The sequence below is a fragment of the Coregonus clupeaformis genome, chromosome 12, assembly GCF_020615455.1.
Source record: "Coregonus clupeaformis isolate EN_2021a chromosome 12, ASM2061545v1, whole genome shotgun sequence".
NCBI classification, from domain to species: Eukaryota; Metazoa; Chordata; class Actinopteri; order Salmoniformes; family Salmonidae; genus Coregonus; species Coregonus clupeaformis.
Genome location: NC_059203.1, coordinates 23,055,371 through 23,068,208, shown reverse-complemented (window position 1 = coordinate 23,068,208; position 12,838 = coordinate 23,055,371).

Here is a 12,838-nt window from a genome sequence, read left to right as displayed (position 1 = left end):
ATATAAGGAAATCAGTCAATTGAAATCAATTCATTAGGCCCTAATCTATGGATTTCACATGACTGGGAATACAGATATGCATCTGTTGGTCAGAGATACACTACATGTCCAAAAGTATGTGGACACCTGCTCGTCGAACATCTCATTCCAAAATCATGGGCATTAATATGGAGTTGGTCCACCCTTTGCTGCTATAACAGCATCCACTCTTCTGGGAAGGCTTTCCACTAGATGTTGGAACATTGCTGTGGGGACTTGCTTCCATTCAGCCACAAAAGCATTAGTGAGGTTGGGCACTGATGTTGGGCGATTAGGCCTGACTCGCAGTCTGCGTTCTAATTCATTCCAAAGGTGTTCGATGGGGTTGAGGTCAGGGCTCTGTGCAGGCCAGTTAAGTTCTTCCACACCGATCTTGACAAACCATTTCTATATGGACCTCACTTTGTGAATGGGGGCATTGTCATGCTGAAACAGGACCTTCCCCAAACTGTTGCCACAACATTAGAAGCACAGAATCGCCTAGAATGTCATTGCATGCTGCAGCGTTAAGATTTCCCTTCACTGGATCTATGGGGCCTAGCCCGAACCATGAAAAACAGCTGCAGACCATTATTACTCCTCCACCAAACTTTACAGTTGGCACTAAGCATTGGGGCAGGTGGCATTCTCCTGGCAACCGCCAAACCCAGATTCGTCCATCGGACTGCCAGATGGTGAAGCGTGATTCATCACTCCAGAGAACGTGTTTCCACTGCTCCAGAGTCTAATGGCAGCGAGCTTTACACCACTCCAGCCGACGCTTGGCATCACGCATGGTGATCTTAGGCTTGTGTGCGGCTGCTCAGCCATGGAAACCCATTTCATTAAGCTCCCGACAAACAATTGTTGTGCTGATGTTGCTTCCAGAGGCAGTTTGGAACTAAGTAGTGAGTGTTACAAACAAGGACAGCGCGTCAGCACTCGGCGGTCCCGTTATGTGAGCTTGTGTGGGCTACCACTTCGCAGCTGAGCCGTAATTGTTGCTCCTAGAAGTTTCCACTTCACAATAACAGCACTTACAGTTGACCGGGGAAACTCTAGCATGGCAGAAATTAGGACGAACTGACTGGTTGGAATGGTGGCATCTTATGACAGTGCCACGTTGAAAGTCACAGAGCTCTTCAGTAAGGCCATTCTACTGCAAATGTTTGTCTATTGAGATTGCATGGCTGTGTGCTCGATTTTACACACCTGTCAGCAACGGGTGTGGCTCAAATAGCCAAATCCACTAATTTGAAGGGGTGTCCACATACTTTTCTATATATAGTGTTCCTTTGAAAAAAGGTAGGAGCGTGGATTTAAAAAACAGTCAGTATCTGGTGTGACCACCATTTTCCTCATGCAGATCTCCTTCGCATAGAGTTGATCAGGCTGTTGATTGTGGCCTGTGGAATGTTGTCCCACTCCTCTTCAATGGCTGTGTGAAGGTGCTGAATATTGTCGGGAACTGGAACAAGCTGTCGTTCTCGTCGATCCAGAGCATCCCAAACATGCTCAATGCGTGACATGTCTGTTGAGTATGCAGGCCATGGAAGAACTGGGACATTTTCAGCTTCCAGGAATTGTGTACAGATCCTTGCTACATAGGACATTGTATTATCACGCTGAAATGAGGTGAAGGTGGCGGATGAATGACACAACAATAGGCCTCAGGATCTCGTCACGGTATCTCTGTGCATTCAAATTGCCATCGATAAAATGCAATTGTGTTCATTGTCCGTAGCCTCTGGCTGCCCATACCATAACCCCACTGCCAACCACGGGACACTCTGTTCACAACGTTGACATCAGCAAATGACGCCATACACACTGGCTACCATCTGACCGGTACAGCTGAAACCGGGATTCATCCGTGAAGAGCACACTTCTCCAGTTTGGAGGTGGTCATTGAAGGTGAGCATTTGCCCACTGAAGTCGGTTTCGACGCCAAACTGCAGTCAGGTCAAGACCCTGGTGAGGATGACTAGCATGCAGATGAGCTTCCCTGAGACAGTTTCTGACAGCTTGAGCAGAAATTCTTCAGTTGTGCAAACCCACAGTTTCATCAGCTGTCCGGATGGTTCGTCTCAGACCATCCCACAAGTGAAGACGCAGGATGTGGAGGTCCTGGGCTGGCGTGGTTACACGTGGTTGTGAGGCCAGTTGGATGTACTGCCAAATTCTCTAAAATGATGTTGGAGGGGGCTTATGGTAGAGAAATGAACATTCAATTCTCTGGCAACAGTTCTTGTGGACATTTCTGCAGTCAGCATGCTAATTGCACGCTCCCTCAAAACTTGAGACATCTGTGGCATTATGTTGTGTGACAAAACAGCACATTTTAGAGTGGCCTTTTATTGTCCCCAGCCCAAGGTGCACCTGTGTAATGATCATGCTGTTTAATCAGCTTCTTGATATGCCACACCTGTCAGGTGGATGGATTATCTTGGCAAAGGAGAAATGCTCACTAACAGGGATGTAAACAAATTTGTGTGCAACATTTTAGAGAAATAAGCTTTTTGTGAGTATGGAACATTTCTGGGATCCTTTATTTCAGCTCATGAAACATGGGAAAAACACTTTACATGTTGCGTTTCTATTTCTGTTCAGTATACAATGCAGGAACTTGTCAACAAAACTCTGCCCTCTTTGTCCTTCTTCCAAAAAACAGTGACTTACTTGACCTTTAGCTCAAAGTCAAAGTGGAAGTTTGTTTGTAGAACATTTTAGAATTTCATAGAAAATGAAAAGGTGAAATGTCTTCAGTCAATAAGTATTCAACCCCTTTGTTATGTTAAGCCTAAATAAGTTCAGGAGTAAAAATGTGCTTAAGAAGTCACATAATAAGTTGCATGGACTCACTCTGTGTTCAATAATAGTGTTCAACATTTTTTAATATATTTTTTTATGACTACCCCATCTCTGTAGCCCACATATACAATTATCCATAAGGTCCCTCAACCATTATCTTTAAGGTCCCTCAATCGAATAGTGAATTTCAAGCACAGATTCAACCACAAAGACCAGGTAGGTTTGTCAATGCCTCACAAAGAAGGGTCGATGCGTAAAAATGTAAAAAAGCATACCCTGAATATCCCTTTGAGTTTTGGATTGAAAATCTATGGCAAGACTTCAAAATGGCTTTCCAGCAATGATCAACAACCAACTTGACAGAGCTCGAATAATTATTTTAATATAATGGGCAAATATTGATTAAGATGGCACCATACTTGATGGCTGTCGTTTTGCAAGCTCCGACCAAACTTTGCTACTGCATTGTTGGGTTTGAAGCTTGCAAGAAAGGCATTTCACTGTACTTGTGCACGTGACATGAAAACTTGAACCTTGAAACTTGATATTGTACAATCGAGGTTTGCAAAGCTCTTAGAGACTTACCCAAAAAGACTCAGCTTTATTCGCTGCCAAAGGAGTTTCTAACATGTATTGTCTCGGGGGGGTGAATACTTATCTAATGAAGATATATTTGTTTTATTTTTCATAAATGTTTCATAAAAAGCATTTTTCTTCCACTTTGACATTACAGAGTATTTTGTGTAGATCAATGACAATTAAATCAATTTTAATCCCACTTTGTAACACAAAAAAACACAACAAAATGTGGAAAAAGTCATGGGGTGTGAATACTTTCTGAAGGCATAAGAATATATAATAATAAGAGTAAGAAGAATGTATCCATGCGGATACTTAGAGTGTGCACAATGCTTTGCAGGGTTTTTCTAAGAAGAATTTATACAAGGATCCAACTTTAAGACTCAGTCAATAATATATTGTCCTGTTCTTCCCTTTAGAATTTCAACGTATGTTACAATGAGAATAAAGCCTACACACACTTGATTGGGTGATTGCTTAGCAAGCTATGGGTTTCTATCCAAACAAACATTTACTATCCCATTAAAAGGTGTTCGGATCGACAGGCCATCAGTCTTAATAGACAGGTACTGGCCTGAAGCATATTCACTCTCTTCAGAGCAAAACACATTCCAACCACACCCTCCACATTCCAAACACACATGCACACATGCAGACACACACACACGAACGCAGACACACACACACACATACACACACACAAACTGCAACACACAAATGTACTGTGTGTGTGTGTGTGTGTGTGTACGAACCCCACACGATCACACCCTCTCTTTTTCTCTCTCTCTCATTTGTCAACATGGAAAATGTTTCTTCATGTACTGTCATGGTGAATTATAGTTTTTTTTCTATCATTTTTCAGATGTAAGTGGTCTTTTTTCAAAACTCAGTACAACAGTGATAATAACACTTGTAATTTTACCTTTATTTAACTAGGCAAGTCAGTTAAGAACAAATTCTTATTTACAATGACGGCCTACACCGGCCAAACCCGGACGACGCTGGGCCAATTGTGCGCCGCCCTATGGGACTCCCAATCACGGCCGGTTGTGATACAGCCTGAAATCGAACCAGGGGGTCTGTAGTGATGCCTCAAGCACTCAGATGCAGTGTCTTAGATCGCTGCCTCCTGTCTGTTCACAGTCTTACGTTCAGAACCTACAGGAGCAATTAGGGTTAAGTGCCTTGCTCAAGGGGCAAATTTTTCACCTAGTCGCCTCAGGGATTCAAACCAGCAACCTTCTAATTACTGGCCTAACGCTCTGAACCACTAAGCTACCTGCCGCCGCCGGTAGCTGACAAAAAGCAATTTCAGGGAGCTAAGGGCTACCTGCCATTTCTGCCTCATGCAACATTGCACAAGATCAACTTTTCTATATGACTTGTTACTGTAACTGCTATGGTATCAAGCTAAAATCATCAACTTATAGTGTATCAATGAAATTCAGATAATGAGTGGAATATACTGTAATTTACAGCCCAAGTATTTCAGCAGTGCGTTGTACATTACACCATCATTTCAAATGGTAGCACATGGAGTGACTCTTCCACTTTGCCCTGGCCTATTGAAGCACACTGGTTGATGGAGTATGATGACGTAGTATTTACATTCACATCCATATTTGGTTTGGTTTTACCTTCCAACCTAAATTGATGTCAAATGATGCAATTTGCATGCACACCATTACAATAGAATGAGGAATTGGCCTGCTCGACTCAATTGTTTGTTGTGTTCGGCAGTTCTAAAACTGTAAACGTAAACTAGGCTGTACTCAATTTTGAGTTCTAAAACTGTAAACGTAAACTAGGCTGTACTCAATTTTGGTTCAGTAGTTTGAGCAGTTTTATTAAGTGTTAGTTAAATGTATTGTTAACAAATGACAAGAAAATCTTATCAAATGTAATGTGAATATTGCATTGTGAAAAGCAGATACTTAGATTGAATATGTATGCAAACTTAAAGAGTGATTTGGTGCAGTGAATAAGTGCTTTGTGAATTTCTTCGTTGTACTCAGTCAATTGAAAATATGTTTGGAGCTTTGAAACATCAGCAATTTTGATGATCTGTTTAGATTTTTGTGCTTAGAGTTGTGAAACATTACCACATACTTGTGAAAAGAGATGGTAAAAAACTGTAAGAGTAACCAACAACTGTGCTTAGTATGTTGAATTCACAGTTCGCTTTGCAGCCTCTGACAAGCCTAAACAGTGTGAGAAACCAGAAAGATCTCTTAATAGATAGTTATGAAGCCTACAGTATCTATTATCACCATTATAATGCTAAATGTCAAAACAATAAGGTCATGCATTCCTGACTTGACTTGTCAAATGTCATTAAATGTCACTGTATACCTGCAGTTTGCCAGTTTACCGCACTGCGCCAATAATGACTTACCTTTGTAAGTCGCTCTGGATAAGAGCGTCTGCTAAATGACTTAAATGTAAATGTAATGTTTTTTTTTTATAACTAAGTTGGTGTGTACTCCTTTCAATGACACGAAACGTGAAATATTTGAACACTGCACAGCATGCTCTGGCTACTTAAGGGCTTATTTGATTCCTGTAGTAACTTGAAACTGGCGCAAATCATGCCAGTGTGCCAACGGAATTTTACTGTGAGTCGATTTCTGTTGGAGTTGCATTTGCCATGTTTGCAAACAACGTGACGATAGTTTATTTGTAGAATCAATATGTACGATTTTGGGTTCAACACATACAGCGCATTCGGAAAGTATTCAGACCCCTTGACTTTTTCCACATTTTGTTATGTTACAGCCTTATTCTAAAATGTATTACAGTATTTGTTTTTTCCTCATCAATCTACACACAATACCACATAATGACAAAACAAAAACAGGTTTGCAAATGTATTACAAATAAAAACCGGAAATACCTTATTTACATAAGTATTCAGACCCTTTGCTATGAGACTCGAAATTGAGCTCAGGTGATTCCTGTTTCCATTGATCATCATTGAGAATTTTTTATTTTTTTTAAATTTTTTACCTTTATTTAACCAGGTAAGCCAGTTGAGAACAAGTTCTCATTTACAACTGCGACCTGGACAAGATAAAGCGAAGCAGTGCGATAATAAAACAACAACACAGAGTTACATATGGGGTAAAACAAACAGAAAGTCAAAAAATACAACAGAAAAAAATATATATACAGTGTGTGCAAATGTAGCAAGTTATGGAGGTAAGGCAATAAATAGGCTATAGTGCAAAATAATTACAATTAGTATTAACACTGGAATGATAGATGTGCAAGAGATTATGTGCAAATAGAGATACTGGGGTGCAAATGAGCAAAATAAATAACAATATAGGGATGAGGTAGTTGGGTGGGCTAATTTCAGATGGGCTGTGTACAGGTGCAGTGATCGGTAAGGTGCTCTGACAACTGATGCTTAAAGTTAGTGAGGGAGATAAGAGTCTCCAGCTTCAGAGATTTTTGCAATTTGTTCCAGTCATTGGCAGCAGAGAACTGGAAGGAATGGCGGCCAAAGGAGGTGTTGGCTTTGGGGATGACCAGTGAGATATACCTGCTGGAGCTCATACTACGGGTGGGTGTTGCTATGGTGACCAATGAGCTAAGATAAGGCGGGGATTTGCCTAGCAGTGATTTATAGATGGCCTGGAGCCAGTGGGTTTGACGACGAACATGTAATGAGGACCAGCCAACAAGAGCGTACAGGTCACAGTGGTGGGTAGTGTATGGGGCTTTGGAGACAAAACGGATGGCACTGTGATAGACTACATCCAATTTGCTGAGTAGAGTGTTGGAGGCTATTTTGTAAATGACATCGCCGAAGTCAAGGATCGGTAGAATAGTCAGTTTTACGAGGGCATGTTTGGCAGCATGAGTGAAGGAGGCTTTGTTGCGAAATAGGATTTAACTTTGGATTGGAGATTCTTAATGTGAGTCTGGAAGGAGAGTTTACAGTCTATCCAGACACCTAGGTATTTGTAGTTGTCCACATACTCTAGGTCAGACCCGTCGAGAGTAGTGATTCTAGTCGGGTGGGCGGGTGTCAGCAGCGTTCGATTGAAGAGCATGCATTTAGTTTTACTAGTGTTTAAGAGCAGTTGGATGCTACTGAAGGAGTGTTGTATGGCATTGAAGCTCGTTTGGAGGTTTGTTAACACAGTGTCCAATGAAGGGCCAGATGTATACAAAATGGTGTCGTCTGCGTAGAGGTGGATCTGAGAGTCACCAGCAGCAAGAGCGACATCAATGATATACACGGAGAAAAGAGTCGGCCCAAGAATTGAACCCGGTGGCACCCCTATAGAGATGTTTCTACAACTTGATTGGAGTCTACTTGTAGTATATTCAATTGATTAGACATGATTTGGAAAGGCACACACCTGTCTATATAAGGTCCCAGAGTTGACAGTGCATGTCAAAGCATAAACCAAGCCATGAGGTTGAAGGAATTGTCCGTAGAGCTCCAAGACAGGATTGTGTCGAGGCACAGATCTGGGGAAGGGTACTAAAACATTTCTCCAGCATTGAAGGTCCCCAAGAACACAGTGGCCTCCATCATTATTAAATGGAAGAAGTTTGGAACCATCAAGACTCTTCCTAGAGCTGGCCGCCCGGCCAAACTGAGCAATCGGGGGAGAAGGGTCTTGGTCAGGGAGGTGACCAAGAACCGATGGTCACTCTGAAAGAGCTCCAGAGTTCCTCTGTGGAGATGCGAGAACCTTCCAGAAGGACAACCATCTCTGCAGCACTCCACCAATCAGTCCTTAATGGTAGAGTGGCCAGACGGAAGCCACTCCTCAGTAAAAGGCACATGACAGCCCGCTTGCAGTTTGCTAAAAAGCATCTAAAGGACTGTCAGATCATGAGAAACAAGATTCTCTGGTCTGATGAACCAAGATTTAAATATTTGGCCTGAATGCCAAGCTTCACGTCTGGAGAAAACCTGGCATCATCCCTATGGTGAAGAATGGTGGTGGCAGCATCATGCTGTGGGGATGTTTTTCAGAGGCAGAGACTGGGAGACTAGACAATGAATGAAAACCTGCTCCAGAGCGCTCAGGACCTCAGACTGGGGCAAAGGTTCACCTTTCAACAGGACAACAACCCTAAGCACACAGACAGACAATGCAGGAGTGGCTTCGGGACTCTGAATGTCCTTGAGTGGCCCAGCCAGAGCCCGGACTTGAACCTGATCGAACATCTCTGGAGAGACCTGAAAATAGCTGTGCAGCGACGCTCCCCACCCAACCTGACAGAGCTTGAGAGGATCTGCAGAGAAGAATGGGAGAAACTCCCCAAATATAGGTGTGCCAAGCTTGTATTGTCATAACCAAGAAGACTCAAGTCTGTAATCGCTGCCAAAGGTGCTTCAACAAAGTACTGAGTAAAGGGTCTGAATACTTATGTAAATGTCATATTTAAGTTTTTTTTTATTTTTAATACATTTGCAAAAATGTATTAAAACCTGTTTTTGCTTTGTCATTATGGGGTATTGTGTGTAGATTGATGAGGGGGAAATAAACAATTTAAATCCATTTTAGAATAAGGCTGTAACGTAACAAAATGTGGAAAAAGTCAAGGGGTCTGAATACTTTCTGAATGCACTGTATGTGATGAATATGATGGGGAGTGGGGGGGGGCATCGGTTACACAAGAGCGGTTTAGGGCTCCTGAGGGGAACAGGTCTGTATCTACAAGAAGGGTGGTGTATCTCTAAGGCCGTTGTCTAAATTGAAGGCCAAAACACAAAAGTCACCCACTCCCTGTCCAGCCACCTAATCAATTGGTCCCTAGCACTAGGTACAAGCAGAAATGGGCTGTGCCATATATAGGTTTCAGGGGGTGGCTTTACGATTGTCATATGTCCATAGCATGTGTGTATGCGCCACAGCCTGCCTTTGTAAACGCAGTCAATCACTGAATGAATGAGAAAAAGGAGTGTGACTCGAAGTGCACAACCACACACCAAAGATAAACTCACATTGACAGAGATGCCTACATACAAAACACACCCCTTCATTCATAATAATTCATAATGTACAGTATCTTGCTTAAGGACTGTTTTTATGGCCAATGCCAAAATCAATGGGAACCAGAGACGCTGGTTTCTTCCATTTCTCTCATGGTTCTCAGGTTGGCATTGGGCGTCAATAACCACATAATCTCCCTCAAAGTAGCGTGGTCCTTCTGCCTCCAGCATAACCCATGGATGGCTCTGTTCAGAGTAAGGTGGTCTTGTTGGCTCTAACTGTTCCATGGGAGTGCATCTCAATAGTCAAAAGAGGCTTCAGGTCTCCTTAACTTCACTGCACTGACGTGAAATAACTGGACAGGTGGAAGCATATCCAGGTAAGCAGGTAGGTGCACACATCAAATCAAATCAAATGTTAGTTGTCACATACACGTGCTTAGCAGATGTTATTGCGGGTGTAGCGAAATGCTTGTGTTTCTATCTCCGACAGTGCAGTAATATCTAACAAGTAATGTCTAACAATTTCACAACATATACCCAATACACACAAATCTAAGTAAGGAATGGAATTAAGAATATATACATATATGGACGAGCAATGACAGAGCTGCATAGACTAAAATACAGTAGAATATTATAGAATACAGTATATATATATGAGATGAGTAATGCAAGATATGTAAACATTATTAAAGTGGCCAGTGATTTCTATAGGCAGCAGCAGCCTCTAGCTGGAACACATGCCTTTTCCCCTTTATGAAAAAAGTGCATTTTTTTAAACAAATGCATGTTTATTGTACTTTTAGTCATTTTCTCTTTTGTAACTTTAAATGTAACGAATTGCCCTTCAAACCAGATAATTTCTCATAAACGCATGAATCTTGAAAAAAGGCCCCTCCCCTTCTGCCACAGCGAGCGTGGCAGTGCGCTGCTGCACCTGTCCTGCATGCACTAGCTACCTACCGGTGCCGGGTGATGAGTTTGGGATGAAAACCCCCAATCAAGGTTCATTTGGAGTTGCTCAAAACAACTGCGGGGGGGGGGGGGCAACTGCAGTTCGACTGTGGGTAATTATAATCAGTGGTGTAAAGTACTTCAGTAGTTTTTTGGGGTATCTGTACTTTACTTTACTATTTACATTTTTGACAACTTTTACTCTTACTTCACTACATTCCTAAAGAAAATAATGTACTTTTTACTCCATACATTTTCTCTGACACCCAAAACTACTTGTTACATTTTAAATGCTTAGCAGGACAGAAAATGGTCCAATTCACACAATTATCAAGAGAACATCCCTGGTCATCCCTACTGCCTCTGATCTGGCGGACTCACTAAACACAAATGCTTTGTTTGTAAATAAAGTCTTAGTGTTGGAGTGTGCCCCTGGCTATCCATACATTTAAAAAACAAGAAAATTGTGCCGTCTGGTTTGCTTAATATAAGGAATTTTAAATTATTCATACTTTTACATTTGACACTTAAGTATATTTTAGCAATTACATTTACTTTTGATACTTAAATATATTTAAAACCAAATACTTTTAGACTTTTACTCAAGTAGTATTTTACTGGGTGACTTTTACTTTTACTTGAGTCATTTTCTATTAAGGTATCTTTACTTTTACTCAAGTATGAAAATTGGGTACTTTTTCCACCACTGATTATAGTCAAGTAAACACTAGTTTGTTCTGACAGCATAATGTAGCAGCTAGACTCAAACTAACTAGCTAGCTTATCCATCTACATTTGTTATAATCAGCTGATACTGCCCACCCCAGTATGGTTCTAGGAAAGATACCTTATCTAATTACAGTGGCTTGCGAAAGTATTCACCCCCCTTGGCATTTTTTCTATTTTGTTGCCTTACAACCTGGAATCAAAATTGATTTTTGGGGGTTTGTATAATTTGATTTACACAACATGCCTAACAGGTTGTAATGCAACAAAATAGGAAAAACGCCAAGGGGGATGAATCCTTTTGCAAGGCACTGTATCTTTCATCTGTGGTTCTAGCTTGCTTAGGCTTTAATGTGTGGGTCCCGTGTGGCTCAGCTGGTGGAGCATGGAGCTTGCAATGCCAAGGTTGTGGGTATGATTCCCATGGGAGACCAGTATGAAAAAAAGTATGAAAGTGTATGCACTCACTACTGTAAGTCACTTTGGATAAGAGCGTCTGTTAAATGTATGAAATAGTGAGTGTGTTTTTGCAGAAAATCAAGGCCCATGTAAAATAAATGGAGAATTTGGCTGCAGGAGCAGGAGCAAGGGCTTTTTTCACTTTGAGCACCTGCCCCACTGAAAGAGAGCAACCCGGTTCTACGTATTTTACTGATTTGTGACCACCCTCGGTTAGAGGGGAATAAAGCAGTCCAAGAGTTAACACACAGGAACTTTATTTAAACACACTGAGAAAGATGAACATGGGGATCAAAAGTGGGAGAGGTAGTGGAATGGTAGTTGTTCTGAAACTGGCAACCTATCAGGGCACAGGTCACACAGGTCAGGGAGAGTTTGAGAGGCAGGTTTATGGTACCCCCTAGACTCACAGGCTCTGGTCGTGGTGGATGGGGAGTGGAGTGTGCAACTCATGGTTGTGAGTTGCTGATAACAGTCACCGGCAGAGAATTCATAACACCCACCAAAGGTCTGTATATGGCCCTGCAGGTAAGCATCCACTCGGTCACTTTCACTCGTCTTTTGTTTTCAGATCAACGCAGATGAAGGAGAGGAGACAAGAAGAGGAAGCCTTTTTAGACTTTTGTGATGTACCCTGTGAATAGCTTCCAATTTGGGCCTTAAGAGATAAACCAGACTGCAGAAACCAGAAGGCAGCTAAGCTACACAGCTAAGCAGAACATGTCAGAACATCCTGCTCTCATCCTGGGCTGGCCCTAGCCTTTTGCGGTCCCCCCCTAAGTGAGATGTGGTTAGGGCCCCCCTACCTCGCTGGCAAAACATTTTAGTGACCACTTATGTTGTTTATTGTTCTCATACCATTTAATGCACAACAATAATGATATTTTCTTAATTTAATCCTTTGTGTTACAGTGTGAGGTTTTCATCCTTTGTGTTACAGTGTGAGGTTTTCATCCTTTGTGTTACAGTGTGAGGTTTTCATGGGAACAAGGTCAAGGGGAGAATGGCTTGAAATGAACAGATGAATGAAGAGATAGCGAGAGCTATTCCTGAAAGAAACAAAGGACAATACATTTTGGGCGCTATAGATTCAAGTAAGGGTAGATCAGATTATGCAGAGTGAAGGTAGAAACAAGCGCAACTCAAGCTAATGAAAAAACTTGGTTCGCATCATTGTGATTGTTGGATGTGCACCGTCATCTAATTCTACACAGCAGATGAAAGGCATTTGTTATGTAACTATTTTCGGTAGGCAGAGAGTACACCTCCAGAACAGCACGAACCCCCAGGGCTCTCTTCTACACAAACAACCTACTTATACTGTAGTTA